The following is a 24,520-nucleotide window of genomic DNA, read 5'->3' as shown; positions in this document are numbered from 1 at the left end:
TTTAAAACCGAGATGAGAAGAACGTTTTTCACACAGAGAGTGGTGAATCTCTGGAACATTAAGCCAAGCTAATCTGAGTTTTCCATCTGTACATGATCCATTTGAATCTCCATTCCCCATGTATCTATGTGCCTGTGTAAATTTAAGTCTCCTTTGGCCCATCACTGAACATTAAGCCAAGCTAATCTCTTCCGTCTGTACATGATCCATTTCTCTCCATTCCCCATGTATCATGTGCCTGTGTAAAATCCTCTTCAATGACACTATTGCATCTGCTGCCACCAGATAATATCTGAGGCAGATAATATTTAAAAAATACATCAGAAGGCAGGTGTGAAGGGAGAGAGATAGAGGTGAGGGAGTTGTGGAGAATGAGAGAGTCGTGGAGATTAAAGGACAAGGTGGTGAAGTCTTTGACCCTTCAGTGATGTCCTGTATTGTCACCTTCCTGAGCCCGCCATCTGCATCATGCCGGTTGTAGAGAAAGGGTTTAGGAAACCTGAGATCCCATCACGTCTGAAACTGAGACGCAATGTAATGCTGTGATTTATTTTTGTACTCTAGATGTTCGCTGTTGGTTTTATTGGCAAAGTACAGAAAATTTTGCAATTTCCAAATGATTGAACGCTGAATATTTGAACTTGGGCTGACCCAACTATGTTGGCCAATTTTTATTTAATGTAGCATAATCTCCTCTTCAATGCGAGAACTTAATAAATGACTTGTCACGGCTACTGGTTCCTTATGCCCCTGTCCCACTTAGGAAACCTGAACGGAAACCTCTGGAGACTTTGCGCCCCACCCAAGGTTTCCGTGCGGTTCCCGGAGGTTTTTGTCAGTCTCCCTACCTGCTTCCACTACCTGCAACCTCCGGCAACCACCTGCAACCTCCGGGAACCGCACGGAAACCTTGGGTGGGGCGCAAAGTCTCCAGAGGTTTCCGTTCAAGTTTCCTAAGTGGGACGGGGGCATTAGTCTCTGAGTGTGCTGTGCAGCAGATACTGACCCTGGGCGCAATGACAACGATGAATCTTCCCAAAGGAAACCAGCAGGGTCACTCTGTGGAACAATTCCATTAACTGGGTGTTGCATAATCAATAATGAAGCAGCTATTTAGAAATGAAGGTAGACATAAGTGCTGGAGAAACTCAGCGGGTGCAGCAGCATCTATGGAGCGAAGGAAATAGGCAATGTTTTGGGCTGAAACGTTGCCTATTTCCTTCAGTCTGAAGAAGGGTTTCGGCCCGAAACATAGAAACATAGAAAATAGGTGCAGGAGTAGAGGCCATTCGGCCCTTCGAGCCTGCACCGCCATTCAGTATGATCATGGCTGATCATCCAACTCAGTATCCTGTACCTGCCTTCTCTCCATACCCCCTGATCCCTTTAGCCACAAGGGCCACATCTAACTCAGTATCCTGTACCTGCCTTCTCTCCATACCCCCTGATCCCTTTAGCCACAAGGGCCACATCTAATTCCTTTTAAATATAGCCAATGAACTGTGGCCTCAACTACCTTCTGTGGCAGAGAATTCCACAGATTCACCACTCTCTGTGTGAAAAATGTTTTTCTCATCTCGGTCCTAAAGGATTTCCCCCTTATCCTTAAACTGTGACCCCATGTTCTGGACTTCCCCAACATCGGGAACAATCTTCCTGCATCTAGCCTGTCCAAACCCTTAAGAATTTTGTAAGTTTCTGTAAGATCCCTCCTCAATCTTCTAAATTCTAGCGAGTCTGCTCACGACCTCTCTCTTAAATCAAGCTTTTTTCCACCTCTCCTGGCATCAGAGTTTGATTTATGTCACTGTAATGCACCTTGGCACTATTAGTACTCTGAAAGCACACAGAAATCTATCATTATGAGGTTAAAAAATCGCTTAAAATGGCAACTTCTGCACTGTTCATGCATCTGTGATCACACAGCTGACTAAACACCTTTTGCTCCAGAGATTTCATTTATTTTTAAGATTATTTTCTCTGCATAAATGGACTGACTGTACTGGGTAGATATAGCACCCAACCTCCACTGGGCAAAGGCAATGTTAGCAGAGATTTCTGTTCCAGTATTTTTGATATTGAAAATCTCTCACAGCTGAAGACCTGCTATACTGCGTACCTGTTGAACGTGGGAGGAAGCAGGAGCACCTGGAGAAAACCCAGGGACAACGTGCAAACTCCCTATAGACAGCATCCATTGTGAGGGTTGAACCTGGGTCTTTGGCGCTGTGAGGCAACAACTCTACCACTGCGCCATCTTTAACGTTGAAATTGTCAGTGAAAATATCAAAGACATTTTCACTTATACTTGGGTAAGAAGGAACTGCAGATGCTGGTTTAAACCGAAGATAGACACAAAACGGTGGAGTAACTCAGCGGGACAGGCAGCATCTCTGGAGAGAAGGAGGGTCTGAAACCCGAAACATCACCCATTCCTTCGCTCCAGAGATGCTGCCTGTCCTGCTGAGTTAATCCAGCATTTTGTGTCTGTCTTCACTTATACTCGCCTCTGGCCACTCATGATAATCTGGTCACGAGGAGGAGGTAACTATATCCCAGCGTGGGACGAGAACTCACAAAGTCACAAACGGACCAGAACTCAAAGTCACAAACGGACCAGGACAGCTTTGAGCATCTAGATAACGTCCCTTCAGAGCAGAGCAGACTTGAAATTCCAGCTGGGATTATGTAAGTCAGGAGTTCAAACCTCCAGGAGGTTCCTTAGGGACAAAGATCGTTGAATGAAAATTTAATTAACATGCTTAAAATAATGCAGGCAACATCTACTGCACTAAGCAGGAACTGCAGATGTGAGTTTATATCAAAGATGCTGGCTCATACTAAATATAGACGTTATGTGTGGGAAGGAACTGCAGATGCTGGTTTAAATCGAAGATAGACGCAGAATGCTGGAGTAACTCAGCGGGACATGCAATATCTCTGGAGAGAAGCTATACTTCACCCTCGTTAGACCTCATTTGGACTATGGAGTTGCAGCATGGGACCCATACACAAATAAAAAACATTTCTCCCATCGAACGTGTCCAAAGACAGGCAGCTCTGGAGAGAAGGAATTGGTGATGTTTTTGGGTGGAGACCCTTCTTCAGACTTTCTTCAATCTGAAGAAGAGCCCCAACCCAAAACGTTGCCTATGGATGTTCTCTGGAGATGCTGCCTGACATAGAAACATAGAAATTAGGTGCAGGAGTAGGCCATTCGGCCCTTCGAGCCTGCACCGCCATTCAATATGATCATGGCTGATCATCCAACTTAGTATCCCATACCTGCCTTCTCTCCATACCCCCTGATCCCCTTAGCCACAAGGGCCACATCTAACTCCCTCTTAAATATAGCCAATGAACTGGCCTCAACTACCCTCTGTGGCAGAGAGTTCCAGAGATTCACCACTCTCTGTGTGAAAAAAGTTCTTCTCATCTCGGTTTTAAAGGATTTCCCCCTTATCCTTAAACTGTGACCCCTTGTCCTGGACTTCCCCAACATCGGGAGCAATCTTCCTGCATCTAGCCTGTCCAACCCCTTAAGAATTTTGTAAGTTTCTATAAGATCCCCTCTCAATCTCCTAAATTCTAGAGAGTATAAACCAAGTCTATCCAGTCTTTCTTCATAACACAGTCCTGACATCCCAGGAATCAGTCTGGTGAACCGTCTGTGCACTCCCTCTATGGCAATAATGTCCTTCCTCAGATTTGGAGACCAAAAACTGTACGCAATACTCCAGGTGTGGTCTCACCAAGACCCTGTACAACTGCAGTAGAACCTCCCTGCTCCTATACTCAAATCCTTTTGCAATGAAAGCTAACATACCATTCGCTTTCTTTACTGCCTGCTGCACCTGCATGCCTACCTTCAATGACTGGTGTACCATGACACCCAGGTCTCGCTGCATCTCCCCTTTTCCTAATCGGCCACCGTTTAGTACACTTTGTACTGGTGTAACCCAGCTTCTTATCTGAGTATCACAATCTTTGACAGTTCCACCCTTGACACTGTATGAGATTCACAGGAAATCAATTGGCCTGTGGGACCAAGATAGTTTATAACTTTGTAATTAATTGACTTTACTTAAATTATCTCAGTTGTTTCAAGGGGTTTCTTTTTTTAAATTAATTTTCCGAATGTCTGAATAATAGTTTGAATGTTTGCAGAACCATTCAGAGATATTGGGAGTGTGTTGGTTATTTTAACAGCTGACACAGCTGCAAGATGTTTTATCGGGTGTTCAGTGGGGAGAACTGGTCTGCCCCCACCCACCAACACGGTTTACATGAGGATAAGGGCATCCACAATTCGCTGTAATTCTTGCGGTATTGGATGGAGCCGTTCCCAAAACCACGACCACGGCGTCTCGTCTCCTGTGTGATGCTCGGTGTCGGAGGCAAGAGCTTTGGAAACTCAAGTCCCTGCCTCTCTGAGGAAGGACATTATTGCCATAGAGGGAGTGCAGAGAAGGTTCACCAGACTGATTCCTGGGATGTCAGGACTGTCTTATGAAGAAAGACTGGATAAACTTGGTTAATATACTCTCTAGAATTTAGGAGATTGAGAGGGGATCATAGAAACTTACAAAATTCTTAAGGGGTTGGACAGGCTAGATGCAGGAAGATTGCTCCCGATGTTGGGGAAGTCCAGGACAAGGGGTCACAGCTTAAGGATAAGGGGGAAATCCTTTAAAACCGAGATGAGAAGAACATTTTTCACACAGAGAGTGGTGAATCTCTGGAACTCTCTGCCACAGAGGGTAGTTGAGGCCAGTTCATTGGCTATATTTAAGAGGGAGTTAGATATGGCTCTTGTGGCTAAGGGGATTAGGGGGTATGGAGAGAAGGCAGGTACGGGATACTGAGTTGGATGATCAGCCATGATCATATTGAATGGCGGTGCAGGCTCGAAGGGCCGAATGGCCTACTCCTGCACCTAATTTCTATGTTTCTATGTTTCTAAAAGATGGAAAATCAGGCATCTTAAAAATGGTTGCCATACAAAATAGAAAAGGTACAGTGGCAAGCAGTTCAAGGAACGGTGAATAACACATGCAGGAGGAATGCTGGACTGCGTGCGATATCTATTTATAAGCAGCCGCCTTCCTCTTTTTAAGGTTGATTGTTGCCATGGAAACAAAACATGAAAGATTTCAGTTTTCTGAACTCTTGTTTCAATAGAGTATTTATTCAGATTAAGATCGGGGGGTCGTGAATGAGCAACATGCATCCTCCAGTAATCTCACCGCCTCCCCTCGCTCCTCCTCCTCCCTCCTCCTCATGCTCCAGCCCTCTCTCACTTTCCCCCACACATTGCCTAAGCCCACTCAGTCATTATCTCCCTACAGCCATTTACCCGACCAAGTCACTCCCTGTTGCACAGTGGCGCAGCGGTAGAGTTACTGCCTCACAGCGTCAGAGAACGGGTTCGATCCTGACTTCGGGTGCTGTCTATCGGGAACCCTGGGACCACGTGGGTTTTCTCCGAGATCTTCGGTTTCCTCCCACACTCCGAAGACGTACAGGTTTGTAGGTTAATTGGCTTTGGTATGAGTGTGAATTGATCCTATGGATGGATCTGGGGATGTGACATCGGGTCACAGAAGCAGTGCAACTACTGAAATATACAGGTAAAAGGGACTTGCCTTCCTTCATAAAGGTTGAGGGGTGACCTGAGTGCTTAGTTTAGTTTAGTTTAGTTTAGTTTAGAGATACAGCGTGGAAACAGGCCCTTCGGCCCACCAGGTCCGTGCCAACCATCGATCCCCGCATACTAACACTATCCTACACCCACTAGGGACAATTTTTACATTTACACCAAGCCAATTAACCTACAAACATTTACGTCTTTGGAGTGTGGGAGGAAACCGAAGATCTCGGAGAAAATCCACGCAGGTCACGGGGAGAACGTGCAAACTCCGTGCAGACAGCACCCGTAGTCGGGATCGAACCCGGGTCTCCGGTGCTGCATTTGCTGTAAGGCAGCAACTCTACCGCTGTGCCACCGTGCTGGGTGGTTGGCATCCATCTATCTGCGGGAGATGACGGTGTGGCTTTGATGTTCTATATTTAAGAGGGAGTTAGATGTGGCCCTTGTGGCTAAAGGGATCAGGGGGTATGGAGAGAAGGCAGGTACGGGATACTGAGTTGGATGATCAGCCATGATCGTATCGAATGGCGGTGCAGGCTCGAAGGGCCGAATGGCCTACTCCTGCACCTATTTTCCATGTTTCTATGTTTCTATGTTCTCCTGCTTGGAGAGGGGAATGTTTCACATGGTAGTTGCATCTCCCAATGTGGCCGTCGAAGACTAGACCTTGACATCCCGAGTTGCCTCTGGCCGTTGGGCTGGGCAGTGTGTCTTTGTTGCCGTTGACCATTTGGTGGCGTTGGCCACTGGCCTCCAGGGTCTTGAACCACTCATAACCCACCTGGTGGCCCTTCATCCAACTCCTAACGTACAGACTTTTTCCATCGGCCTAACTTAATTGTATTTGTCAATTATTTCACATAGCTGGCATATAAATGCTGTTTCACTTGCGTGAATACTTTAGTTTCTAAATGTTTAAGAAGGAACTGTGCAGATGCTGGAAAATCGAAGGTAGATAAAAATGCTGGAGAAACTCAGCGGGTGCAGCAGCATCTATGGAGCGAAGGAAATAGGCAACGTTTCGGGCCGAAACCCTTACGGGTTTCGGCCCAAAACGTTGCCTATTTCCTTCAGTCTGAAGAAGGGTTTCGGCCTGAAACATAGAAAATAGGTGCAGGAGTAGAGACCATTCGGCCCTTCGAGCCTGCACCGCCATTCAATATGATCATGGCTGATCATCCAACTCAGTATCCCATCCCTGCCTTCTCTCCATACCCCTGATCCCTTTCGCCACAAGGGCCACATCTAACTCCCTCTTAAATATAGCCAATGAACTGTGTGGCCTCAACTACCTTCTGTGGCAGAGAATTCCACAGATTCATCACTCTCTGTGTGAAAAATGTTTTTTTCTCATCTCAGTCCTAAAAGACTTCCCCCTTATCCTTAAACTGTGTGACCCCTTGTTCTGGACTTCCCCAACATCGGGAACAATCTTCCTGCATCTAGCCTGTCCAACCCCTTAAGAATTTTGTACGTTTCTAAACGTCGCCTATTTCCTTCGCTCCGTAGAAGCTGCTGCACCCGCTGAGTTTCTCCAGCACTTTTGTCTACCCTTGCAACCACTGTCTCTGGTTAGCAATATAGTTAAGACGGGGTATTGAATATTAGCAGAGAATTGCTCATTGCTCTTCTATGACGAGTTTGATTCATGATGCTGCTGATGCCTCAGGTAACTCTAAGACACATTGTGTGTGTGTGATCCATGCTGGCAGCTCTCAGTGAGGTCCAGGTAGCAGCGAGCCAAGTTTACCCAGTCACTCTGCTCTACTTTGTAGACACTCTAGCCTAACTGTGCGCTCGCTAATATTAGTCCCCAGTGCCTTGTTATACAACTTGGCTGCTGGGTGGTGTGAATTTACTGGAGAAGTGAAAAATGAGTTTCCTCTGAATTCATTTCTTGAGAGATGGATTCGGTTAGCCGTGACAGATGGGCGGAAAAATGTGGAGTGGTGCATTTGGCCTGTGCCCAACAATCGTTGCCAAATTACTGTTCAGTCGAGCCTCAAGTAGCTCCCAGAGACACGAAGATACGACTTGGGCAAAAAGCAAATCATTGGGTAAAAATTAAGTGTTTATTCTTCTGGGATTCTATAATTGATTCACTAATACAATTTGATTGTTCTTAAGTGACTCCCTGTTGTGTTAGGGGACAAGTAAGGCTGCCAATCCTTTGAGTTTATTCCAGGGCAGTCACAACAATTCGCTGCTGTGTTATGCGTGGTGCAAAGGGCAAAGTTCGAACAAAAGCGCCAATTTTTTAAGTAACGAGGGACGAAATGACCCTCCCACGACCCCCCCCAACACGGCAAATGATGAAACCCATCGTCACGCCATGACTGCATAAGAGAAACACCTGTTTGACGGTACTGGGCCTGTACTCGCTGGAGTACCACTGTATGTACGTCTATACGTAGATATATTTATTGCTCATTATTCTGTGTTTGCTCTTCTGGGTGAGATGCTAACTACATTTCGTTGACTCTGTACTGTACACTGCACAATGACAATAAAGATTCAATCTGAATCTGAATCTGAATCTGAGTTTAGAAGGATGAAGGGGTACCTCATTGAAACTTACGGAAGAATGGAAGGCATAGATAGAGTGGATGTGGAGAGGATGTATCCACTGGTGGGAGAGTCTAGGACCAGAGGTCACAGCCTCAGGATTAAAGGGCATTCTTTTAGAAAGGAGGTGAAAGGAGAAATGTCTTTAGTCAGAGGGTAGTTAATCTGTGGAACTCATTGCCACAATTAGTTCAATGAGTTACGGAGGCCAAGTCAGTGGATATTTTTAAGGCAGAGATGGACAAATTCTTGATTAGAACGGGTGTCAGGGGTTATGGGGAGAGGGCAGGAAAATGGGACTTTGAGGCAGAGATAGATCAGCCATGAGTGAATGGCGGAGTGGAGTCGATGGGCCGAATGGCCTCATTCTACTCCTATACCTTGTGAACCCGGTGACAAAGCAGGTCGCCGTGTCGCCATGGTTACTATCAATTTCTGCAGATGCACCATGGTTTAGTTTAGTTTTAGGGGCTGGGTGAGGGTGTGGGTGGGGGGGGATGGGGGGTGGTGGGGTGTGGGGGTGAGGGTGAGGGGGGGTGGGGGGGTGGGGGTGGGGGTGGGGTTGGGGGTGGGGGTGGGGCGGGGGGTGGGGGTGGGGGTGGGGTGGGGGGGGGGGTGAGGGTGAGGGTGAGGGTGGGGGTGGGGGTGAGGGGCAGGGTAAGGGTGAGGGTGGGGGTTACGGTTAGGGTTAGGGTTAGGGTGAGGGTTGAGGGTGAGGGGGTAGGGGTGGGGGTGGGGGGGGGGTGGGGGTGGGGGTGGGGGGGTGAGGGTGAGGGTGGGGGGTGGGGGTGGGGGTGGGGTGGGGGTGGGGGGTGGGGGTGGGGGTGGGGGGGGGGGGTGGGGGGGGGGGGGTGGGGGTGGGGGGGGGGGGGTGGGGGTGGGGGTGGGGGTGGGGGTGGGGGGGGATGGAGGTGGGGGGGGGGGGGGGGGGTGGGGGTGGGGGGGGGGGGGTGGGGGTGGGGTGGGGGGGGGGGGGGGGGGGGTGGGGGTGGGGGTGGGGGGTGGGGGGGGGGGGGGGGGGGGGGGGGGTGGGGGGTGGGGGTGGGGGTGGGGGTTGGGGTGGGGGTGGGGGTGGGGGGGGGGTGGGGGGGAGGGTGGGGGGGGGGGGGGTGGGGTGGGGGGGGGGGGGTGGGGGGGAGGGGGGGGGGGGGGGGGGGTGGGGGTGGGGGGGGGGGGTGAGGGTGGGGGATGGAGGGGGTGAGGGTGGGGGGGTGAGGGTGGGGGGGGGGTGGTGGGGGGGTGGGGGTGAGGGGAGTGCTGCACTGTGGGAGGGGGGGGTAAGGACGGGGGTGAGGGAGGGGGCGGGGTTGAGGGGAGCTCTGCACCATATTCATTATTCATTCTTGACATCAAGGGGGTGGGGGGGTGGTGGATAGAACAAAGTAAACAAATCCCCTGAAACTGATTACATTCTCACATCTACAACGTGTGAACACCAGCGGGAGCAGCGCTGACAGGGTGAGAATTCACAGCAAACTTGTGAAGAAGAGACTATACATCGGGCGGTGTCCAAAGTCTCTGCAGATGACCACTGTGTACCTGGGCCCAAAAGTAAAAGACCGCAGCCACTGCTGTTCTGCAACAAAATCAGAGACTGCTGGAAATACTCACCAGGTCAAGCAGTACCTGTGGGGATGGAAATAAATAACATTTTAAGCCGATTTTAGGGGAAACTTTTAAAATCTCTTTCCTCGACGGGGTTCACAATTTATTTCCGTATCGTATCTCTGTCCGCGTTGCTGCCTGACATCGAGGAGCTGGCGGCCTCTTGCTGGGGATCAACTTTGGGAGCCCCAACTGCTAGAGCCTGCAGACTTTAAAATCACGGTGCTCGGTTCAGGAACGGCTGCGGGAGCTCCAGGCTGCGGGAGCTTCGACCGCCCCGACCACGGGAGAAAAGGAGGGAAGAAGAGAAGACTTTATTGCCTTCCATCACAGTGGGGAATGTGGGGGAGCCACTGTGGTGGATGTTTATGTCAAGTTTTTATGCAGTTGTGCGTTTTGGTGTTTTTTGGTATTACTGTACGGCAAACCAAATTCCTCGTGTGTTGCAGGTTTACGGTGAGAGAGGAAAGATTTAATAGGAACCTGAGGGGCAACTTTTTCACTCAGAGGGTGGTGGGTGTACGGAACGAGCTGCCAGAGGAGGTGGTCGAGGCAGGTACAATAATAATGTTTAGAAGATATTTGGGCAGGTACATGGATTGGAAAGGTTTAGATGGATGGGCCAGACGTGGGCAGGTGGGACCAGCGTAGATGGGGCATGTTGGTGGGAGTGGGCGGTAAGGAGGAACTGTGTTTGGATGTGATGTTGGCAGAATGAGCAAGTGAGCAAGATTATAACCATCGACCTAATAAAATTATTTATAACTATGCGACTAAACTTAATCACAGTTGGCCACGACAAATATATTTTAAATTAATACTAGGCAGTAACTGGGCAACTTTGGCACCTTACAGACCACAAGTGGGAATGTTCTGATCATTAATTTCACAGGCACTGGATTGCTTCACAGGCAGTGTCCTTTCACTACAGCTCGTGCTGGCCAAGGTGAGAGGTGACAGTGAAGTTATAATGATATATAAAAATATTCACAGGCATTCGCTTACCATCATACAAAATTCTTAAGGGGTTGGACAGGCTAGATGCAGGAAGATTGTTCCCGATGTTGGGGAAGTCCAGGACAAGGGGTCACAGCTTAAGGATAAGGGGGAAATCCTTTAAAACCGAGATGAGAAGAACTTTTTTCACACAGAGAGTGGTGAATCTCTGGAACTCTCTGCCGCAGAGGGTAGTTGAGGCCACAGTTCATTGACTATATTTAAGAGGGAGTTAGATGTGGCCCTTGTGGCTAAAGGGATCAGGGGGTATGGAGAGAAGGCAGGTACGGGATACTGAGTTGGATGATCAGCCATGATCATATTGAATGGCGGTGCAGGCTCGAAGGGCCGAATGGCCTCCTCCTGCACCTAATTTCTATGTTTCTATCATCTCTGTGTACCCAATTTAGAGGGGCCATAGAAGGTAGGATAGAACTAGTGTACTAGTGTAATCCCTGGTCGGAATGGACTTGGTGGGCCAAAGGGCCTGTTTCCATGTAGTATCTCTAATCTCAACTAAACTAAACTAAGTGCCTCATAGAAACACCTGAGCTCAGGACCGAACGCCGTTATTTTACGCCCCTGGTAGATGGAGACAAACACACTACATCTAATCACTCATATGTTAAAGAAAGAACTGCAGATGCTGGAAAAATCGAAGGTGGATAAAAATGCTGGAGAAACTCAGTGGGAGAGGCAGCATCTATGGAGCGAAGAAGGGTCTCGACCCGAAACATCACCTATTCCTTTGCTCCATAGATGCTGCTTCACCCGCTGAGTTTCTCCAGCATTTTATCCACCGTCTAATCACTCATCGATAAGCAGTAATGGAACTAAAGCCTGTCAGTTATGGTATATCAGTTGGAAAATGTCCTGCTGTACAAATTGGTTAAGTCAACATTGGCAGAGACACATCCCCTGCCGGTAAGATATTTCAGCTGCTCTCACCCCTGCTGTTAACATGCATCAGTACCTGCTGGTTGTAAATGAAGATGATGTCTGATTGATGACCATGGTGATGATATTGGACGCAAGACTGAACACATTTTATAAACTCTCATCTCTCTATTGGAGGTGGTGGTGTGTTCACCATGGTGTTATTGTGCCTGATAGTGCATGGGGGGGAGTTTCAACTCTTCTGTGCTTAATAGGATGTTAATAAATTAAATGAATAGCTGCCAGAGGAGGTAGTTGAGGCTGGGACTATCCCATCGTTTAAGAAACAGTTGGACAGGTACATGGATAGGACAGGTTTGGAGGGATATGGACCAAACGTAGGCAGGTGGGACCACGGTAGCTGGGACATTGTTGGCCGGTTTGGGCGAGTTGGGCCGAAGGGCCTGTTTCCACACTGTATCACTCTATGACTCTGATTAGAAGGCATTGCTTTAAGGTGAGAGGGACAAAGTTTAAAGGAGATGTTTTTTTACACAGAGGGAATTGAGGCATTTAAGAGGATTTGGGATATGTACATGGATATGTAGAGAATGGAGGGTTAAGAATGAGATTAGTTTCCTTTGGCATTTTGTTTGGCCTGATCCTGTTCTATGTTCTATGATCTAAGAAGAAGAAGAAGGAATATTGCTTTACGATAGCTCCCGCCTTGAGCTTAGGAGTTCCCAAAGTGTTCAGCTTGATGGTGGAAGTAAGATATGCTCATACAATTTCATTCCCATTCCCATTCTCCGCTCTCTTTCATTAACCTCACATTGTTACATTCTCTTAACATCTCAGCTATTAATTTCAATATTTCGGCAGCTGAACCGCCCACATCCTCCCTCAGCTGCCAGCGCTCCCTTCCCCCAAGCCCACACCGCCCCCAACATGGGCCAGAAGATAGAATTAAGGAGAAACAGAAGAAGGGTCCCGACCCGAAACGTCACCTGTCCATTCCCTCCACTTAAGATGCCTGACCCACAAAGTTCCTCCAGCACTTTGCATTTTGCACAAGACTCCATACATCTGCAATTCCTTGTGTCCCTCTAATTAAGGTGACAATTATATACTGCATTTTTAAAATTAAATTATAAAATCATAATGTGAAAGTCGCCAATGTAAGAAGCTTAATATAATGTATAGAGAGGAGGGTGAATATTGGATCATTTTATTATAACACGAAGAGTGTTAGACTTGCGTGTCATTCCAGTGCCCTCTAAGCTACATTAGTTTCTAATCTAGCAAAGTTATGATTTTTTAAAAGCCACACAAATTGCCGGAGTAAATCAGCAGGTCAGGCAGTATCTCTGGAGAATGTGGATTGTGGATAGGCGACATTTAGAGACAGGACCTTTAGAGACAGGACCTTATTCAGACTGATCGCAGTAGGGGGAATGAAAGCTGGAAGATAGGTGGGGGGGGAGGGGGCACAAAGCCTGGCAGGTGACAGGTGGATACAGGTGAAGGGGGGGAGTTAGATAAGCAGATGTTTGGACAAATGCCAGAGATGAGATGAGTGGTGAGATGAGGAGATGAGGAGAGAAGAGACGTGGAATGTGAAGGAATATATGCGGAAGGGAACAGGAGGGAAGGGAAAAGGGTTTGCATGCTGGTGGGAACAGGGGAAAATATCCATCCATGTCTTCAAGCCTTCCATGGCCTTACTCCTCCCAGTTGCTGTAATGTTCTCCAGTCCCTCAACTCTTCCTGGTTGTTTTGTCATGTTTTACAGAGTTGACGTGGAAAAGCTTTTCCCACTGAGAGTAGGGAAGATTCAAACAAGGGGACATGACATGAGAATTAAGGGACTGAAGTTTAGGGGTAACATGAGGGGGAACTTCTTTACTCAGAGAGTGGTGGCTGTGTGGAATGAGCTTCCAGTGAAGGTGGTGGAGGCAGGTTCGTTTTTATCATTTAAAAATAAATTGGATAGTTATATGGATGGGAAGGGAATGGAGGGTTATGGTCTGAGCGCAGGTATATGGGACTAGGGGAGATTATGTGTTCGGCACGGACTAGAAGGGTCGAGATGGCCTGTTTCCGTGCTGTAATTGTTATATGGTTATATGGTTATATCTTGTCGACATGTCCTCGTACAACACAGACTTTAGTTGCCTCTGCCATTGAAAGCTAGGCCTTACTTCATCTTTAGGACTCCACTCTCTGCCCGCTCCCCCTCCAAACCTCACGACCCCTCCTTCTTCCTGAAACTCGTCCGTTAAAGTCTAACCCCTTTGAGATTGTAACTCCAATATCTCTCCTCCGCACAGATATCCCCTTCGCTTCGACGAAGGAGTTAAATTGCATTTTATTGGTGTACATTACTCGGATGATCCCTTGGGATGTTTTACTGCTTTAGGGTGCTATATAAATGCAAATAGCCTTTTGTATTAAATCATCCAACATTTTATAAGAAGTAAGAATGGAAGGTAAGTCATTAACATGGGTCTGAGTTGCTCTGCAATCCTTGATACAGTTGTATCCTCCTGAGTAAATATACATAACCTTACCCTCCATAAGTCCATGCAACATACGAGCAGAATTAGGCCAGAATACTCCTGTATTCTTTGACATGATACCCAAGACCTTCTACATTCAGTTGCAGATGCAGGGTCTTCATTTGCCATTCAGACTGCAGGACCTTGGAGAGCGCAGAGCTCCTTCAGTCTCACACAACCATAAGGCATTGGAGTAGAATTAGGCCATTCGGCCCATCAAGTCTGCTCCGCCATGGCTGATCTGTTTTTCCCATTCTCCTGCCTTCTCCCTGCAATCTTTGATACCTCTGTACGCGTGGCTTCTCAAAATGTCCTCTTTTAAAAGGAATATCTATTTTGCTATTGTTTTCCATCCAAGCTTTTGTCTTTAACCAGTTTCTGCATTGACCTCTTGAGCTTAGACACGGCAATACATGCTTATTGATCTCAAACATCTGCCAACGTGCTTCATGGAGACCGTGTCGGGCTGCCTCTCCTCAAACACCCCGTATAAACGTTATTTAACATGACGGATTTTCAGACATATAATCACAGAATTAGCAAACAATGTTCAGCACTCCCTGGAGCCTCGCGATTAAAAAGACGCAGTAAAATTTAAATGGTCTCCCTAATAATGGCTCGAGCTGGGGATATGCGGCAACAATTATCCACAAAGCAAATGAATTGGCTGCGTTCTCATGGAAACCTTACATGCAAACCAAAGTTGATCATTAATATCTGGCAGAAGACACGACAAAAAGGTTGGAATATAAGATAATCCTGTTTTTTTTTTAAATTGCTGTATTATTTACAGTTGAGTGTGGATGGAGCAAGGTTAAAATTCTGAGATTTACTGATGGGGCATGTGTGTGTTCTCAATTCGGTGAGATAACAATTCGAATAGCTAAAGGAATGAATTGGTGTAAATGGGTGGCTGGTGGTTAGCAGGGAGTCAGTGGGATGAAGGGCCTGTTTCCGGGCCCAGAGACTGCATGATCAGCACAGTTGTACAAAATCTTCAGGGACCTTCTCAGCCAGTCCAGGGTCTGAAAGAAAGGCATGGGGCTGTGAGATTGTCACAGAATGAATGTGTCACCCCTGGTATCCAACTCTGATTGAACTAAGACTTGTTGACGGATTGCTAGGTTATTTGGTTTGTTGCTGGCTAGTGGATCTCGGCAGCATGAGTGGTGTGCAGTGGGATTATATAGTGGCCAGATATTGCAGACAGGAACCCTCCTATGTCAATCCCGAAAGGTAAAATTACTATCACCAAACGAGTGGTTCTAGACATTGGCCAAGCTTCAGAACATTGCCCAAACCCTGCAGAGGTTGGGAGTATGGTTGGTGCAAAAACAAAAAGTCCAATGTCTGCAATGGGGTAGATTGGCAGTTGGTGGAATGAGACGGTTCTCCAGCCCTAAGCCCCATGACTCTGCCCTCCCACTGATCAAGGATGGTCACCATCTGCATCTTCTTGCTCGGGCCAGGCTGGACAAGAGTTGAAAGGTGGTGGCAGAAGCAAATTCCAGATGCAAGATCACACACGGAGAAGGCCACTCGGCCCCTCGAGGCTGTCCCCACCGTTCAACACGATCATGGTTGATCTGCCCGAGATCTCAACTCCTCACCTCTGCCAGTTCCATGTAAGCTCCCAATTCACAAATCTTTTATCTCCCTCCCCTGTAAATCTCCTGCAGTGAGCAATTCCCCACAAATTCTGTGCTGGAAAATGTAGAGATCCGCCACCCATGGAGAGGAAACAAATTGTACACAATTCATCTTTATATAGTCGCTGTGGGCAATAATTGCCTCTTTTATTGCTTTCAGTTGATTATTTTTGTAAAACCTTGCAATATCATCAGCTACCAGGAGCAGTCGTGCCTCCAGCTAGTATTGAATGGCGGGACAGCATTGATGGGCCAAATGGCCTGCTCTCTCTCTGAACTTCTTGACGTTTCATGCAATACATGCCCTCCAAATGTCCGGATATAAATCAGTCCAAAAACCTGATTGCTCCTGCCATGATAAAAAACTATTTATGAGTTGCTCAGCCCACACTGGGGTTCCCAAGGTAACGGGAGAACTGTAACAGACTGGAGAGAAAATGGAGAGAAAGTCCATTGTTTTTCCTCGGGAATTGAGCAGCGAGAGGGCGAGGGAGGGAAGAGTGGAGGGAACGAGGGCGAACAGAAGTGAGGGATAAAGGGGCAGCAGAGGAGGGAAGGGAGGAGGGGGAAGGAGGGGATAGAGTCATTGATTCGCAGAGCGATACAGCGTGGAAACAGGCCCTTCGGCACAACTTGCCCACAACGACCAACAATGTCCCAGGTACACTAGTCCCACCTGCCTGCGTTTGCCCCATACCCCTCCAAACCTGTCCCATACATGTATCTGTCTAAGTGTCTCATAAATGCTGCAACAGTCCCTGCCTCAAGAGGTGAGGGGAGGCAGCAACTGCAGTGTCAGTACAGATAGATCAGTACAGATAGATTCAGCAGGGGGCCAGAGAGGCAGCACACAATGTTTCATTCAGCCATTTTATTGTCTGGTTTGATCAGTTTGCTGCTAAATCTGTTTGCATTCGATGTGCTACAGCTCACTACACTGGTTCATGTTTTTGGGGAGATAGTGAAGACCAACCTTACTATGGTCTGTGTGTTACAGTTGGGAAGGATATGGACCAAGAGCAGGCAGGTGGGGACTAGTGTAGCTGGGACATGTTAGTTAGCCAGTGTGGGCAAGTTGGGCCGAAGGGCCTGTTTCCACACTGTATCATTATCTTGACTTGTGTACACTCACACGTTGCCTCCCAGTAAGATAAATCTACAGCCAGATACAAGAAGATGTGAACTGCTTAACATAGATAACAGAAATCTAGTGTGAATGGGTGATCGATGATTGGCATACACTCGGTGGGCCTGTTTCCAAGCTGGATCTTTCAATCAATCAATTAATCTTGAAGAGCCACTTCTGAATGAAGACAGATGTTGATGAGATTGAGCATGTGAGACTGTGTATCTGTATCAGTACAATGCTTGGCCAGCTGATGAACAGGCTACCTGAATACAAGACCAGAACCAGGGGCCACACAGTTTAAGAATAAGGAGTAAGCCATTTAGAACGGAGACGAGGAAACACTTTTTCTCACAGAGAGTTGTGAGTCTGTGGAATTCTCTGCCTCAGAGGGCGGTGGAGGCAGGTTCTCTGGATACTTTCAAAAAAGAGCTAGATAGGGCTCTTAAAGATAGCGGAGTTAGGGGATATGGGGAGAAGGCAGGAATGGGGTACTGATTGGGGATGATCAGCCATGATCACATTGAATGGCTCGAAGGGCCGAATGGCCTGCTCCTGCACCTATTGTCTATTGTCTATTGTCTATAAGACATCAAACCTTGCACAGAACCCATGATCTCTGATCAATGTATAGCAAGGAACTGCAGATGCTGGTTTAAACCGAAGATAGGCACAAAAACTGGAGTAACTCAGCGGGACGGGCAGCATCTCTGTTGAGAGACCCAAGGGTCTCGACCCGAAACGTCACCCATTCCTTCTCTCCAGAGATGCTGCCTGTCCCGCTGAGTTACTCCAGCTTTTTGCATCTAACGTTGAGCAATGATCCCTACCCCCCTCTACACATCCAAGATGTGGACATATGCCCCTGTCCCACTTAGGAAACCTAAACGGAAACCTCTGGAGACTTTGCGCCCCACCCAAGGTTTCCGTGCGGTTCCCGGAGGTTGCAGGTGGTTGCCAGAGGTTGCAGGTAGTGGAAGCAGGTAGGGAGACTGACAAAAACCTCCGGGAACCGCACGGAAACCTTGGGTGGGGCGCAAAGTCTCCAGAGGTTTCCGTTCAGGTTTCCTAAGTGGGACAGGGGTTTAACTACATCAGACATCTCAGACCTTCTGTAAAATCCTTCGAGATCTACTGGCAGACACTTCTTCAGACTGAAGGAAATAGGCAACGTTTCGGGCCGAAACCCTTCCGGGTTTCGGCCCGAAACGTTGCCTATTTCCTCCGCTCCATAGATGCTGCCGCACCTGCTGAGTTTCTCCAGCACTTTTGTCTACAAACCAAAATCATTGCCTTCTCCCAGCTAGTACAACAGCTTCAAGCCCCTGGTCACACTTGATTAGGCATGAGATTAGCATGACTGGCACCAGGCTCCAGAGATATGGCATCACTCGATGCCAAATTCAGCCACTACAAGCAGTTTTTGGTAGGGCAGAAGAAATGCTTCAAAGATGATCTCCAAACACCCTTGAAAAGATGTAACACCCCCATAAACTCTTGGTAATCACAGGCTCAGCCACTCAAAATGGAGAAGGAACTTGTGCAAAGGCAGCAATCTTCTCAGGAGTAAGTGGAGCCCAAGTATAAATGGTGAAAGGAGTGCATAGGTGTAGGCAGGAACTGCAGGTGCTGGTTTAAACCGAAGATAGACACAAAATGCTGGAGTAACTCAGCGGGACAGGCAGCGTCTCTGGAGAGAAGGAATGGGTGACATTTCGTGAAGGGTCTCGATATGAAAAGTCACCCATTCCTTCCCTCCAGAGATGCTACCTGTCCCGCTGAGTTACTCCAGCATTTTGTGTCTATCTCAGGTGTAAACCAGCATCTACAGTTCCTTCTTACAAGGTCTAGAGGGGAATAGGCCAGACATGGGAAAATTGAACTTGTGTGGGTGGGGCATCTTGGTCAGCATGGGTGAGATGGGCTGAAGGGCCTGTTTCTGTGCTGAATAATTATGATCCCATGACTTAGATGGGGCATCTTGGTCAGCATGGATGAGTCGGGCCAAAGGGCCTGATTACCTGCTGTTTTACTCTGGGACTCTCAGCCTCCACTTCCTATCATATGGCTACTGTGCTAATCCTGCCAGCCCTTGCTACCAACACTCTGCCACATACGTCCAGCAGCAAAAACATTGAGTGTATGTTGCTGGCACTTGTGGAGGCGATGAAGGTTGTATGCCAAATAGATTATTACATGAGGGCATCCCGTGACTGCTACACGTTTCTCACCCCCACTCTGGGTGGCCTGGATGAGGGGAAGGGGGGAGGGGGGGGGTTGAGATTGCCCCTGATGCCTGACCACAGACCCCTCGACCCTCGGTAAACTTCCCAAGACGACAATCTCTTGCACGGATTTCACCCGTGACTGGTGCTGGCCAAGGGGGGGGTGTTGAGACTGGGATGTGTGTGGATGGTGCAGAGCAGAAACAAAAGCCCTCGGCATGGATGGAAGCACAGTGTGTGTGTGTGTGTGTGTGTGTGTGTGTGTGTGTGTGTGTGTGTGTGTGTGTGTGTGTGTGTGTGTGTGTGTGTGTGTGTGTGTGTGTGTGTGTGTGTGTGTGTGTGTGTGTGTGTGTGTGTGTGTGTGTGTGTGTGTGTGTGTGTGTGTGTGTGTGTGTGTGTGTGTGTGTGTGTGTGTGTGTGTGTGTGTGTGTGTGTGTGTGTGTGTGTGTGTGTGTGTGTGGTGTGTGTGTGTGTGTGGTGTGTGTGTGTGTGTGTGTGGTGTGTGTGTGTGTGTGTGTGTGTGTGTGTGTGTGTGTGTGTGTGTGTGTGTGTGTGTGTGTGTGTGTGTGTGTGTGTGTGTGTGTGTGTGTGTGTGTGTGTGTGTGTGTGTGTGTGTGGGTGTGTGTGTGTGTGTGTGTGTGTGTGTGTGTGTGTGTGTGTGTGTGTGTGTGTGTGTGTGTGTGTGTGTGTGTGTGTGTGTGTGTGTGTGTGTGTGTGTGTGTGTGTGTGTGTGTGTGTGTGTGTGTGTGTGTGTGTGTGTGTGTGTGTGTGTGTGTGTGTGTGTGTGTGTGTGTGTGTGTGTGTGTATGTGTGTGTGTGTGTGTGTATGTGTGGGTGTGTGTGTGTGTGTGTGTGTGTGTGTGTGTGTGTGTGTGTGTGTGTGTGTGTGTGTGTGTGTGTGTGTGTGTGTGTGTGTGTGTGTGTGTGTGTGTGTGTGTGTGTGTGGTGTGTGTGTGTGTGTGTGTGTGTGTGTGTGTGTGTGTGTGTGGGTGTTTCTGCCGGTCGTGACATTCCCCACACTGATACACCCGCCTACAACAAGCACCAAAGTAGCCGCGCAAATAGATATTTATAAAATAAGGCAGCAAAAAATAATAATTATAACAATAATATCGCTCAATCTCACACCCGCAGCGGAAATTAAAGGGGGGGAGAGAGAAACCACGCAATTATTCCTCTCTGGTTGCAGATGACTTTGATTTATTTCAGATAGGATCCGTGCTCGGAGCCCGGGCGGCCATTCCGGGTCGTGTCTGCTATCCCGAGCCTGAGGCACTGGCAGTGACAGTCAGTGGGGACTTCTGTCCAAGGTGCTGAAAATGGGTGGCTAGCCAGCTGTGCACGACTGTCAGCGACTGTCAGCGACTGCCAGCGACTGCCAGCGACCCCCCACCCCTCCCTTTGCTTGCTTCTCTCCCCTCCCCCCCTGCTTTTACAAGGGGGGAGAGGACCGTGGGTGGCACTTGCACCCTGCACCCCCATCCCTTGCCCATCGTCTCCCCTCCCGTTGTGAAGGGTGCAGTAAGGGGCGGTGGGTGTTCGCGTTGCACAAGGAGCCCTTTCCAAGCACAGCCCCCTGGTCCCCTCTGAGCCCCAGCCGGGCCGAGAGTGGGGATGTGGGGGGGTTACATAGTACAACGACCCTTGTGCAACCACCATCCCCTCTTCCCCTGCAATGAATTCCCGCATTCAACCGGCTGTGAAGCATATTCCTCAATGCACCTACCTGAAATTGCAGCTTCGTCTCAACTCTTCAATGGAAAGCGACAGCGACAAGCAAAATCGCAGCTGCCTGTCGTTCAACTGATGTTATTCTCTCTCCCTCTCTCTCTGTCTGTGTCTATTTAATTTGTGATGGGGTTGCGGGTAGCGCTGGCTGAATTCATTCCAAGTGCATCTCCTTCTCCCTCCGTCTCAGACGCTGCTCTGTACTCGGAGGACCTGCCTCCTGGCAACAGCTGATCCGACGTCAATCCGCTGCAGAATGCAACACTCGCCGTGTCTCCGGGGAGACTTCGCCTCCCCAGGTACACAGCCCCGCTCAGCGTATGCTTCCCAGCGCCTATCTCCACTCCCCTCCCCTCCTCCCAGCACCAGCAGGCGATGGCAAACCAACCAATATTAGCGTGGCCACCACAGTCTTTGTTACAGAAAGATGTGGGATCCAAAAAAAATATTGCTGGTCCATCTTAGAGATCCAAATAGACACAAAAACTGCCTGGGTAACTGAGTGGGACAGGCAGCATCTCTGGAGGGAAGGAAAGGGTGACGTTTCGGGTCGAGACCCTTCTTCAGACTGAAGATTAAAGGTCCAAAGGTTTGCTTCCTCAGTAGTCAATGGGCAAGGATAGACAGGGCACTCCAAGCCCTTCATCAAAGCGTAGACAGGGCTCTATTGAGGCAGTGGTAGATATCTCTAATATTGGGAATAGGTGCCATAAGATGACACAATTAGATGAGTCCCTGACCAATAGAAAACAGGCCATAGGTAAAACATGGAAGGGCTGAGTACAGGAACAGGCCCTTCGGCCCATAATGTGTATGCTAAGCAGGATGCCAAGTTAAACTTGCATCTCCTCTGCCTGTGCGAGATCCATATCCCTCCATTCCCTGCATATATCTAGGTGCCCACCTAAACACCTCTTAAATACCACCAACGTGTCAGCTTCCACCAACACCAACCCGGCAGCACAGTCAATAGACTTCATTAAGTTCAGATACAGCACAGAAACAGGCCCTTCTGCCCACCAAGTCCGTGCCGACCAGCGATCCCCACACGCTAACACTATCCTACACACACACAAGGGACAAATTATAATTTTACCAAGCCAATTGGCCCACAAAAAAAGTTACCCCTCAGATCCCGATTAAATCTTTTCCCCTTCACCTTAATTGAATTGAAAGATACAGACTAGAAGCAAGCACTTCAGCCCACACAGACCATACATGTTCACACATGTTCTCTGTTATCCGCTGCACCATCGAGAGCATCCTTACCAACTGCATCACAGTATGGTATGGCAACTGCTCTGTCTCCGACCGGAAGGCATTGCAGAGGGTGGTGAAAATTGCCCAACGCATCACCGGTTCCTCGCTCCCCTCCATTGAGTCTGTCCAAAGCAAGCGCTGTCTGCGGAGGGCGCTCAGCATCGCCAAGGACTGCTCTCACCCCAACCATGGACTGTTTACCCTCCTACCATCCGGGAGGCGCTACAGGTCTCTCCGTTGCCGAACCAGCAGGTCGAGGAACAGCTTCTTTCCGGCGGCTGTCACTCTACTCAACAACGTACCTCGGTGACTGCCAATCACCACCCCACCCCCCGGACACTTATTATTATTTATTCAAATCGTTTGCTATGTCGCTCTTCCAGGGAGATGCTAAATGCATTTCGTTGTCTCTGTACTGTACACTGACAATGACAATTAAAATTGAATCTGAATCTGAATCTGAATCTGACTTTCTCCTCCACTCTCTACACATTAGGAGCAGTTTCACAGAGGCTAACAAACCTACAAACCCTCACATCTATGGGATGTGGGAGGAAGTCCAGCCCATGAGCCCACTGTACGTGGTGGCCACAGATGCCAATCTACGCTCCACACTCTTAAATGCCTACTCCTGCAGCAACTGTGCAAATGACTCGATTGTAATCAGGTGCAGTCTTTCCGCTGACTGGATAGCATGCAACAGAAGGCTGTTCACTGTACCTCAGTACACCTGACAATAAACTGAACTGTAAACCAGAGCACCCAGAGGAAACTATTGAGGTCCCAGGGAGAACGGACAAACTCCACACAAGCACCACCCCAGGTCAGGATCGAACCCAGGTTCTCTGTTGCCGTGAGGCAGCAGCTCTACCCGCTGCACCACTGGGCCTCTCTTCAAGCATGTTTTTCTCTGCCTGACTCACACTTCTCGTTCATACGATCATAGGAATAGGTGTAGAATTAGGCCATTCGGCCCATCAAGTCTACTCCACCATTCAATCATGGCTGATCTATCTCTCCCTCCTAACCCCATTCTCTTGCCTTTTCCCCATAACCTCTGACACCCGTACTGATCAAGAATCTATCTATCTCTGCCTTAAAAATATCCACTGACTTGGCCTCCACAGCTGTCTGTGGCAAAGAATTCTACAGATTCACCACCCTCTGACTAAAGAAATTCTCCTCATCTCCTTCCTAAATGTACGTCCTTTAATTCTAAGACTATGACCTCTAGTCTTAGACTCTCCCACTAGTGGAAACATCCTCTCCACACCCTCTCTATCCAGGCCTTTCACCGTTCTGTGTGTTTCAATGAGGTCCCCCCTCATTCTTCTAATAGACGCTCATCGTAAGTCAACCTGCTCATTCCTGGTAGTTCCATTTAGATCCTCTGCAGTAATTTTGTTGTTTGGATGGAACTGGGGATCTACCTGAGTGAACTGCTCAGATAGTGCAGCAGATGGCTTCGCTGCCTGGCAAAAGGAAGAGCATCGGTGCATCGTACCACCAACCAGTGACTGCAAGCTGTTGAAGCTACTGCAATGCTGATAGATCAAATGTGATTCAGTAGCGTAGTCTCACCTTCCTCCCCCTGCAAATCCAATAGGTTGCTAACCCCTATGTTTCCATTTCCCCTCAGCTGAAGTATATTATGCCTCAGTACATTATAACCTTAGTATCCATTTCCCAAGGTTAGCTGTGATTATTTCCGCTTGCTGCCAGTGTCACATTGGTCCCAACCTGAAACTCTACCTCAAAAACCTTGTTAATTTTACATCTCTCCCAGTGTAGGAAAGAACTGCAGATGCTGGTTTAAATTGAAGATAGACACAAAATGCTGCAGTAACTCAGCGGGACAGGCAGCATCTCTGGAGAGAAGGAATGGGTGACATTTCGGGTCGAGACCCTTCTGAAGAAAAGGCTCTTCTGAAGAAGGGTCTCGATCCGAAAATCCACCCATTCCTTCTCTCCAGAGATGCTGCCTGTCCCGCTGAGTTACTCCAGCATTTTGTGTCTACCTGACATCTCTTCCTGTTTTAAGTTACGTGGAATTTAAAATACATCTTTGTTACTCGGAGTGCAGGAGACTGAGGGGTGATCTTATAAAGGTGTACAAAATCATAAGAGGAATAGATTGGATGAATGTACAGTCTTTAACCCAGAGTAGGAAATCAAGAACCAGAGGACATAGGTTTATGGTGAGAGGAGAAAGATTTAATAGGAAGCTGAGAGGCAACGTTTTCACTCAGAGGGTGGTTGGGCATATGCTTCTGTTGTATGTC

At 48.3% G+C, this 24,520-nt stretch overlaps 1 protein-coding gene across 1 annotated transcript in view; it reads right to left on the bottom strand.

Moving 5' to 3' along the window:
• The window catches only part of LOC129713385 (phytanoyl-CoA hydroxylase-interacting protein-like), a 34,217-nt gene extending 12,929 nt beyond the window's left edge, over positions 1-21,288 (bottom strand). The window contains exon 1 of the mRNA XM_055662403.1: positions 20,977-21,288. The gene's annotated coding sequence lies outside the window, so the exon portion shown is untranslated. The remainder of the gene's footprint in view (positions 1-20,976) is intronic.
• Positions 21,289-24,520: the final 3,232 nt, after the last annotated feature.

Source organism: Leucoraja erinacea, chromosome 35, assembly GCF_028641065.1.
Source record: "Leucoraja erinacea ecotype New England chromosome 35, Leri_hhj_1, whole genome shotgun sequence".
In the NCBI taxonomy this organism is placed as follows: domain Eukaryota; kingdom Metazoa; phylum Chordata; class Chondrichthyes; order Rajiformes; family Rajidae; genus Leucoraja; species Leucoraja erinaceus.
The sequence above is the reverse complement of the archived record's forward strand: the minus strand, read 5'-3'. Positions and strand labels throughout refer to the sequence as shown.